We start from the raw sequence: 10284 nt of genomic DNA, 5'->3' as shown, positions 1-10284 counted from the left end.
TGGCGCTGATCCTGGTGCTTCTGAGCCCAGAAGAAGCGCTGATCAGCTGGAATGTTGCAGAATCTCCAGGGTCTTATGATTTACATTCAGATGCGGAATCATATTTATGACGGTCACAGTGTCCCAGGGTCATGTGGCGTGACCAAAACCTGCTGCAACCACCCAGCAGACAGGGGGAATAAAAACCAAACATCCCCCCACTCCACCCCTGCTGCCAATCCTGAACAGAAATGCTCACAACAATGAAAACCTCAGACTGGAGGAAGAGTGCCACCGGGCGGGCAGGCAGGTATCTTGATCAGCTGTGGCTTAGGGGGGGGACTTTTTAGAGTGCCGTTGTAACTTCGAACAGTCACTAAGTGAACTGTTGTAAGTCGAGGACTACCTGTACTTCATCACTTTTTTCCTTTTTTTTTGTCATCAAGTTTCTGACACCTTGCTAGGTGACTGGTGGTACTCGGATGTTGCCATATCCTAAAAGTGGTACAGAGGGTGAAAAGGTTGAAAAGCCCTGGTCTATGGAAATGACCTTGGGAGATAGAGGGATAACTTGTTCTTGCTTAGCAGCTATAAATACAGCTAATTCCTCAATACTCAACCACAATTGAACCCCAAAATTTCTATTACTAAGCAAAACAGTTCTTAAGTGAGTTTTGCCCCATTTCATGACCTTTCTCATCACAGTCGTTAAATGAATCATGGCAGTTGTTAAGTTAGCAACACAGTTGTTAAGTAAATCTGTCTTCCCCATTGGCTTTGCTAAATACATGCCAGTTGACAAACATCTGAATTTTGATCACATGACCATGGGGAGGCTGCAACAGTCATTAGTGTGAAAAAACAGTCATGTCACTTTTTTCAGTGCTGTTATAACTTCAAACAGCCACTAAACAAATGGTTGTAAGTTGAGGACTACCTGTTTCCTAAAAGGAACATACTGAAGTTATTGTATAGGCGAAACCGTACCTGCTGTTTTTGCTTGAGAAAGTCTTTGTTTTTAAGAGTTTACACATTCAATTGGGTAAATTCACTTGGCATCACTGCTGGGGTTCTTACAGTACAAAATCAATTTATTATTTCACAGCAAGGACAAGATAAGGGGAATGAAATGGAAATGCAAAACAAAACCCTTTTAACTCAGGATAGATGCTGATTAAGGGAAATGTGAGGCATGATGCCAGTTGGTGAGAAACGAAACAGTGAAGTTGTGCTTATCAGCTGCTCTTGTGGCTATTGATCCTTTTGTGATCACGTTTTCTCAGGATAGGGAGATTCCTTGGAGGGCAGAACAGTGGGGACTCCTTGGATGAAGTTGTAACCAGTCTTGACTGGTCATCAAACGTTTTACAATTTAAGCAGCTACAAGGTGGAGTGTTAAAGCGAGTGAAATGAAACGAGCCATCAGTGCTAGGCCTGGCCCCAAAGGATCATTTTAAAAGTCCTGGGTGACTTGTGTTGGAGAACAGGAGAAGAATAGTTGACTCTGCAGAAGAAGAGGGAGTCAAGCTATTCTCCAAAGCCCCTGAAAGCAGGACAAGAAGCAACGGATGGAAACTAGTCAAGGAGAGAAGCAACCTAGCTCTTACGGTGGCGACGCGGCACCGAAGACAGCTGTTTTCGGGCTGTCCGCTCCGCAGCTGTGTTTATCCACTGAAAACAGCGCCGATCAGCTGTTTAGGTGGATTTGAAGCCCCCTCCTCGGGAGAAGAGGAGGGGGTGAGGCCCCAGGTAGGGGTTGAGCTCTCCGGGGCCGCCTGAGCTGAAAGTTTGGGCGGCTGAAGGATTGAGCCCCCCCGAAGCCTGGGTAGCTCCGAGCTGCGCAGCGTCTCTGCTCCGTGATTTTTGGAGCAGAGCCAGGCGTTAGCAACCACCCCTGCCAGAAGGAAAGTCTCTCGAGTATTAAGGTGCAGGCAGAGCGGTACAGGAGGTCAAGGTGAAGTGGACTTTTATCTTTACTCTCTAGCTCAATGGACTTTATAGCTTTAAAGTGAAAGTACGCAACAAGTGAAAGTGGGGAAAGATGGCGTCTAAATCTTCTAAAGTTCTTCGGAGTGCGGGAACTTCCCCGGTGCAACAGACTTCGTTGCAAGCTTTGCTTCCTCCCGCACCTCCTCTGGCACTGACGCTTAAGGACTTACAAGATGCCTTTGCAAAGCAATCGCAAGTAATGTCAGATATGATGGATGATAAGATGGCAAAGCTGGAGGAGAAATTGGAGAAATTGGAGGAGAAGATGGAAGAGAAGTTTAGTGCAATGAGGGTAGACATTTTGTCTACAATTGAAAGTGTGGCTGAATGTGTGCAACGTTTGGATGAAAAAGTGGAGGATCTTAGTCAAAAGAACTCTATATTAGAAGTAAAGGTACTAGAGAATGAAAATATAAGGGATAAAATGGATGGAGAATTGAGCCTTGTCCAGTACCATCAGATGCAGTATGCTATTAGAATCAGGGGCTTAAAAGAGAATCCTAAAGAAGACTTAAAACAGCTGATCTCTGAGGCTTTGGAAGTAGTACTGGGCCAGCCAGCATCTGAAATAGAGGGAAGTTTGGATAAAATTTTTCGTGTAAATTCATGGATTGCAAGGCAGAGGAAGTTACCTAGAGATGTGGTGGTCTATTTTACAAAGAGAGCAACTAGAGATGAAGTTATTCAAACTGCATACGATACTAAATTTGTGGTTGCTGAGCAAGAAGTCTTGGTTCTAAAAGAGATTCCTCCAAAGATTTTAAGGAGAAGGAAAGATTTTGCATTCCTTGCACAGAAACTTAAGAAATGTGATATCAAGTTTAGATGGGAGATTCCAGTCGGAATGGTGGTGATGCATGAAGGTAAAAGACATCGTCTGGTTACCGTGACTCAGGCACGTGATTTTTACAGCAATGTGTTAAAAGCAACCCCTCTATCACTTCTGGCAGCTGCAAAGGGATTTGAAGAGGGAAAGCCTCGGGATGCTGAAGCTAGACAGACAGAGGAGAATGGTGCTGGAGGGGATCAAGTTACAGTTTCATCAGCTGCTGCTGGAGAGCAGAGGATGACGCGTGCCGTGTTAAGACGAGCGAGACAAGAGCGAGAGCAAGACCAGCAGAAAGTTATGGAACTTCCAAAGCGTACTTACAGTGAAGCTGTGGGAGGGGCGCGGCCCAAGGAAGCCACAGGGGCCATTGTAGATGTGCTCCAAAAGCTTCGGGACGCCAAGCATGGCGACTAAATTTTTAACTTGGAATGTTAATGGATTAAACTCACCACAGAAGAGAAAGAAAGTTTTTCAATATCTAAAACAATTTAAGACTGATGTTATCTGTTTGCAAGAAACGCATATTAGGGTTATGGACCAAAAGTACTTATCGAACTCAAGGTTGGGTACGCAATTTGTTGCTTCTGCGATGAACAAGAAAAATGGAGTGGTTGTCTACGTTAAAAGTACTCTAACAGCGGAACTAATTGAAGTAGATAAGCAAGGAAGATATGTTATGATAGATTTGCTGTTAGAAGGTAAAAAAACGCTTCTAGTTGGATTGTATGCTCCGAATCAACAACAAGCTGACTTTTTTAACTTACTACACATGAAGGTTACCCAACTGGATTATAAATCTTTTATTTTTATGGGAGACTGGAATGGTGTCTTAGACGTGCAGATGGACAAAGCTGGTTCTTTTAAGCGTGTTCCGAGTCATGCTAGATTGCCTAAATCTTTTTTTGAAATGAAGGACGATTTGGAACTGCGGGATATTTGGCGTGATACACATCTACATGAAAAGGATTATACTTTTTTTTCTGACAGACATCAGTCTTTTTCCAGGATTGTTTTTATTTTGCTGACTAATGACTTTTTTCCTAGGATTAAGAAGGTAAAGATCTGTGCAAGAACTATCTCTGACCATAGCCCAGTTTGGTTAGAGATCAATAAGGACAATAGGGATAGGCGCTCTTGGCGCGTAAATGAGAATTTGTTTAGAAATCAGAGAAATGTGGAAGAATGTAAACAGCAGATGAAGGATTTCTTTGAAATTAATATGAATAAGGATACCTCTATGGACATGGTTTGGGATGCTAGCAAGGCCTACATGAGAGGGGTGTTGATATATATGAACAATAAATACAGACGTACTTTGGAAGCTAGAAGGAAAGAACTGGAGAATGAAATTAGGGAAAAAGAAAAGGCCCTAATTTTGAACCCATTGGATGTGAAGATTAAGGAGGTTATTAACCTATTAAGAGGACAATTTGATAAGTTGATGGCTGATCAAGTGGCAACCAATTTACGGTTCGCTAGGCATAATACTTTTTGCAATGCTAATAAGCCAGGTAGATGGCTAGCTTACAGGTTAAGGAAAAAGCAAAGGGCTTCTAATATAGATAAAATTGAATATAAGGGAAAGGTTGTGTTTCAACAAGATCTTATTAAGGAAGCCTTTGTGGATTTTTATTCTAAACTATATGCTAAGGAGAAGATTAATGAAAAAGATATTGATGTATATTTGAAGAATGCTAGCATTCCGGTTCTTACGCAAGAACAAAAGGAGGAGATTAATCAATTGATAACAGAAGAAGAAATTTTTATGGCAATTAAGGAATTGAAGGTGGATAAAGCGCCAGGTACGGATGGTCTGACTGCGGTTTATTACAAAAATCTACAATTGGAGCTGATAAAGCCGTTAAAGGAATTGTTTCAGACAATTCAGAGGGGGGGAAAGGTGCCTCCATCTTGGAGAACTGCCTTTATTTCTTTGATTCCGAAGGAAGACCAAGATGCTACTCAAGTTAAAAACTATAGACCGATATCACTTTTAAATACAGACTACAAGATATTTGCCAAGGTGTTAGCTAATAGATTGATGAAGGTTCTGCAACAGGTGATTCATGGGGATCAAACTGGGTTTATTAGTGGTAGACAAATGAAAAATAATGTGAGGCATATAGTTGATGTGGTGGAGTTCTTGGAAAGGAACAACCAGATCCCTGCGGCGCTAATTTTTCTAGATGCTGAAAAAGCTTTTGATCAATTGAATTGGCAATTTTTGATGAAAGTTTTAGAAAAAATGAATTTTGGGGATAAATTTTTGCAACCAATTAGGGTGTTATATCAAAAACAAACTGCCCGAATAATAGTTAACAATAGTTTGACCGAAGTATGCAGTATTGAGAAGGGCACAAGACAAGGGTGTCCGTTATCACCTTTATTATTTGTCTTAACGTTGGAGATATTATTGATAAAAATACGGAATTCGGAAAAAATTAAGGGTATTCAAATTAGAGATCAGGATTATAGACTGAGAGCGTTTGCAGACGATCTGGTTGTCACGGTGACCCAGCCAGAAAACTCTGTTGTGGACCTGATGGAGATAATAATGCAATATGGGAAGGTTTCTGGATTTAAGGTTAATGCACAAAAAACTAAAATTCTGGCCAAAAACATGACAGTATTGCAAAAAGCCCTTTTAGAAGGATTAACTGGATTTGAGATTGTTAAAAGGGTTAAATATTAGGGGGTGTATTTGTCACCCTCAAATGCAAAGTTATATAAAAATAATTATGAAAAGTTATGGGGAAAAATTCAAAAAGAATTGGAGAGCTGGGAAAAATTGCAATTGTCTTTATTGGGAAGAATTGCAGCAGTGAAAATGAATGTCCTGCCTAAATTTTTATTTTTATTCCAAATGATACCGATTCTTAAAAAAGATTCTAATCTGGAAGAATGGCAACGGGGTATCAATAAATTTGTTTGGGCAGGGAAAAGGCCACGAGTTAAACTTAAGATTATGCAGGATACTCGTGAAAGAGGTGGTCTTAAAATGCCTAATCTTAAATTATATTATGAAGCTGCTGCATTATCAGGAGTAAGTGATTGGATTAATTTGACACAAGAGAGATTATTAAATCTTGAGGGCCATGACTTGTTATTTGGCTGGCATGCATATTTGTTGTATGATAAGAAGGTAGATAATGTGTTTAAAGTGCATATTTTAAGACAGGCATTGTTGAGAGTTTGGAAGAAGTATAGACATAAGTTAGACTACAAGATGCCGTTGTGGGCAATCCCGAAACATGCAATAGAAAACATAAATGTTGGCTTCAAACATGATGTGACTACGTATAAGGAGATCTTAAGCTTGGAAAGGAACGTCTGGTGTTTGAAGCCGTACAATCTCTTGCGAGATGAGAAGATCGTTCAAACTTGGTTTCAATATACGGTACTCAATTACGTGCCAGGTGGAAAGAAGATCAGAAAATTGGTTTCTCAATGACTGATGAAAATTTGATAAAGCAAATTAGAAACCAGGGTCCAGCACATATCAAACGGATTTATCTTGCATTGATAGATATTGACTCAGAAACAGAACTTGTTAAAGATTGTATGATAAAATGGGCCCAGAATATTCAAGAAGTTATTACAATAGACATGTGGGAAAAGATCTGGGTGAGGAACGTAAAATTTACGCAAGCTCAAAACCTAAGAGAGAACTTTTATAAAATGTTTTATAGATGGCATTTAGATCCTAAAAAGCTTGCAAGTATGTATCCGAATTATCAACCTAAATGCTGGAGGTGTGGTGGTGAAGATGCAACGTATTTTCATATATGGTGGACCTGCAAAAAGGTTAAGGCTTTTTGGATAAAAAATTGGTGGAATATGCAGAAGATCTTCAAGCAAAGGATAAAGTTTTGTCCGCAATTGTTTTTATTGGGCATAATTACAGATGCTACTGTTGTGGACATTAAGTTGATGCTGAACTTAATTACAGCAGCAAGACTTTTAATAGGTCAATATTGGAAGAAGGAGGAACTGCCGACTATAGAAGAATGGACTCTAAAGGTTTCTGGCCTGGCGGAAATGGCAAAGATCTCGGCTTATTTGAAAGATCATTTGCAAGAACGTTATATTATGGAGTGGAAAAAATGGATTGATTATATCCAGAACAAATATGGGACTAAAAAGTTTCATTTAGCATTTGAATAAGTCTTCCTTTCTTTTTCTTTTCTTTTCTTTTTCTTTTTATATGTATATTAATATTGCTGGTAGTTATCTTATATGAGCAAGAGAGCGATAGATTTAATAGTTTATTGTTAGCATATGGATGTTTATGATTGTTTTTTGTTTTTATACCTTGTACTTAGCTCTGGGAAGTTTGGGGGGAGGGGGGAATGGGGGGGAGGGATAGGGAGGGTTAGGTAGGGGTGGGGGAGGGGGGGATTGTTACAGATAAAATGTACTGTAAAACTTTTCAATAAAAAAAAAAGGAGAGAAGCAACCTAGAACTAAGGAGAAACTTCCTGACAGTTAGAACAATTAACCAGTGGAAAAACCTGCCTCCAGAGCTGGTGAATGCTCCAACACTGGAGGTTTTTAAGAAGAGACTGGACAGCCATTTGCCTGAAATGGTATAAGGTTTCCTACCTGAGCAGGGGGTTGGACGAGATGACCTCCAAGATCCCTTCCAACTTATTATTATTATTATTATTATTATTATTATTATTATTATTATTATTATTATTATTATTATTATTATTATTATTATTATTATTATTATTATTATATTATATTATTATTATTATTATTACAACAATAATAACAACAATAATAATAACAACAACAATAATAATTTATTATTATTATTATTATTATTATTATTATTATTATTATTATTATTATTATTATTATATCCCAATAATAATAATAATAATAATAATAATAATAATAATGATAATGATAATAATAATAATAAATTATTATTATTATTATTATTATTATTAATAATAATATAATATAATAATAATAATAATAATAATAATAATAATAATTTATTATTATTATTATCATTATCATTATTATTATTATTATTATTATTATTATTATTGGGATATAATAATAATAATAATAATAATAATAATAATAATAATAATAATAATAAATTATTATTGTTGTTGTTGTTGTTATTATTATTGTTGTTATTATTGTTGTTGTTGTTGTTGTTATTATTATTATTATTATTATTATTATTATTATTATTATTATTATTATTATTATTATTATTATTATATCCCCATAGTTCCTTGAAATTCCTAGGATAGTGGTGGCAAACCTATGGCACGTATGCCAGAGGCAGCACTCAAAGCCCTCTCTGTGGGCACACGTGCTGTCGGCCCAGCACCACCTCCCTCCATGGCCCCTTCCTCACTAGCAGCCCCTCTGGAGGACAGTTGCCCCGGGCACGGCCTGCATGGAGCAGCACAGCCAAGGACATGGCAGCTGGGCAACAGGGACAAGACACTGCCCTCGCACCCCATCGCACGCAGATGATGCTGGAGGGCACAAGAGGAGGGTGTGGCCACCATGGTGCTGCTGGGCTGCCTGGGCGATCTGCTGCTGCAGGCCATGGAGATGGTGGGTGGCCCTGCGGGCAGGCAGGGTGGGGGAAGGAGCGGGTGGGGGCAGAGTGGGGGTGGACGGGGACAAGAGAGGGGGTGGGGCAGAAGTGAGGGCAGTTTGGGGGCACTCGGTCTCAAAAAGGTTCACCATCACTGTCCTAGGATCTCTTCCATTCTATTTTATCTCAAATTACATGGGGGTTACTGATGGGTTGCCATATAGCTGTAAAAAAAAAAGTTAAAAAATTCTACTGGGGCATGCAGTGCTTAGAAATTGTGTCTGTTTGAACAGAAGCCCACCAGGTATAAAAGGTAAAGGTTTCCCCTGTCCAGTCATGTCCGACTCTAAGGCACAGTGCTCATCTCTGTTGTGATTCCTCACCAGCCAGTGGATCTAGCAGCTGAGTCTGAGGAATCAGATGTGAAGGAGGGGCCTGGAATGACATTAGCATCAGAGGAATGCTTTGAGGAGCTCCAAGACTTACAGTCAGACAAGTAGCCTGGCCCCTCTACTCGCACTCAGGCTGAGACACAGCTGTGCTGGGAGCCTGAGCTGGACAGTGATAAGGAACAGTTGGGACAAATCCTGGATGCATGAATGCACAGGCAAGAGAAGCGAGTAGGACAGAGGAATGCAATGGGGCAGCTCCAAAGGCAAAGGAGAAGGCATTAGGAAGCCACGCCTTGGCTGAATTATAAAAGGGAATGTGTGGGAGGTGCTGGTTGCTGAAGGCAACCGTTCATGTGGAGGATCAAGTTTCTGTGGACTGTGTTTGTTTGCCTTGGACATTGACTCAGGTCTGTGAGAATAAAAGGGGTTGGCTTTTTCTTGCGGTTCCTGCCTGTTTCTTGGAAGAGGGGCTTCGCCTTGTGAGCATAACAAGGACTCACATAGGCTAGGAGAGAACAATCTCCGTTTATTGGCCAAGGGAACCAGCGTTGTCCAAAAACAATTTCCATGGACATGTAGCTAGCATGACTATATGCTAAAGGCACACGGAACGCTGTTGCCTTCCCACCAAAATGGTACCTATTAATCTACTTGCGTTCACATGATTTTGAACTGATAGGCGGGCAGGAGCTGGGGCAAGTAACAGTAGCTCACCCTGTCCTGAATCCCAGCTGTCAGCTCTCCAGCTGAAAGCTCAGTGTCTTTAACCGCTGAGCCATCATGTCCCCTTCAGGTATAACCCTGGACAAACCTTGGCTTAATTTATTGAAGCTTGTTAAGATAATCCTAAAAGGCAGACTTTGAGATTCAGGATGAAAGTAAAATTAATTAATTAACAAGTGAATAGTCTTCCAAGTCTGAAGAGAAACATCAGGCAATGGGAAGAAAAAGTGTTGTGAAAACACATCTTAATATAATTAAGAAGTCTTCTCAAGCTATTCTTATATATAATGTGGTGCAGTCAGTACAGATCTCTTTATTTATCTAAAGCATTTCTTAGCTATATTGTCCAAGTTTAGAACAGCTTCTGTGTGATAAAATCAGAATTTCAAAATAAGTAGGATAGTGTGATAGAATGCTATTAAATGAATGCTATTAAATGAAAATGTCCTTCCCTTTTGTCACAAAAAAATCATTTGACTGTGACTAAATCACAGACCCACTCCTACAGCTCATCTGCTCAGTAAAATTTCTGCAAACCAGCCTTGTTGAAGAACTAAGTTGTCCTGAGTATATAATATGAGTTTCCATATAGAAGGAAGGAAGGAAGGAAGGAAGGAAGGAAGGAAGGAAGGAAGGAAGGAAGGAAGGAAGGAAGGAAGGAAGGAAGGAAGGAAGGAAGGGAGGAAGGGAGGGAGGGAGGGAGGGAGGGAGGGAGGAATGAATTTGGATTAAATGCAAAGACTGCACTTTTTAAACACTTTTGATAATAAAGAAAAAATCTTTCCCCTTGCCTTGACTTA

This window comes from Vipera berus, assembly GCF_964194415.1.
Source record: "Vipera berus genome assembly, chromosome: 2".
NCBI lineage: Eukaryota > Metazoa > Chordata > Lepidosauria > Squamata > Viperidae > Vipera > Vipera berus.
The sequence above is the reverse complement of the archived record's forward strand: the minus strand, read 5'-3'. Positions refer to the sequence as shown.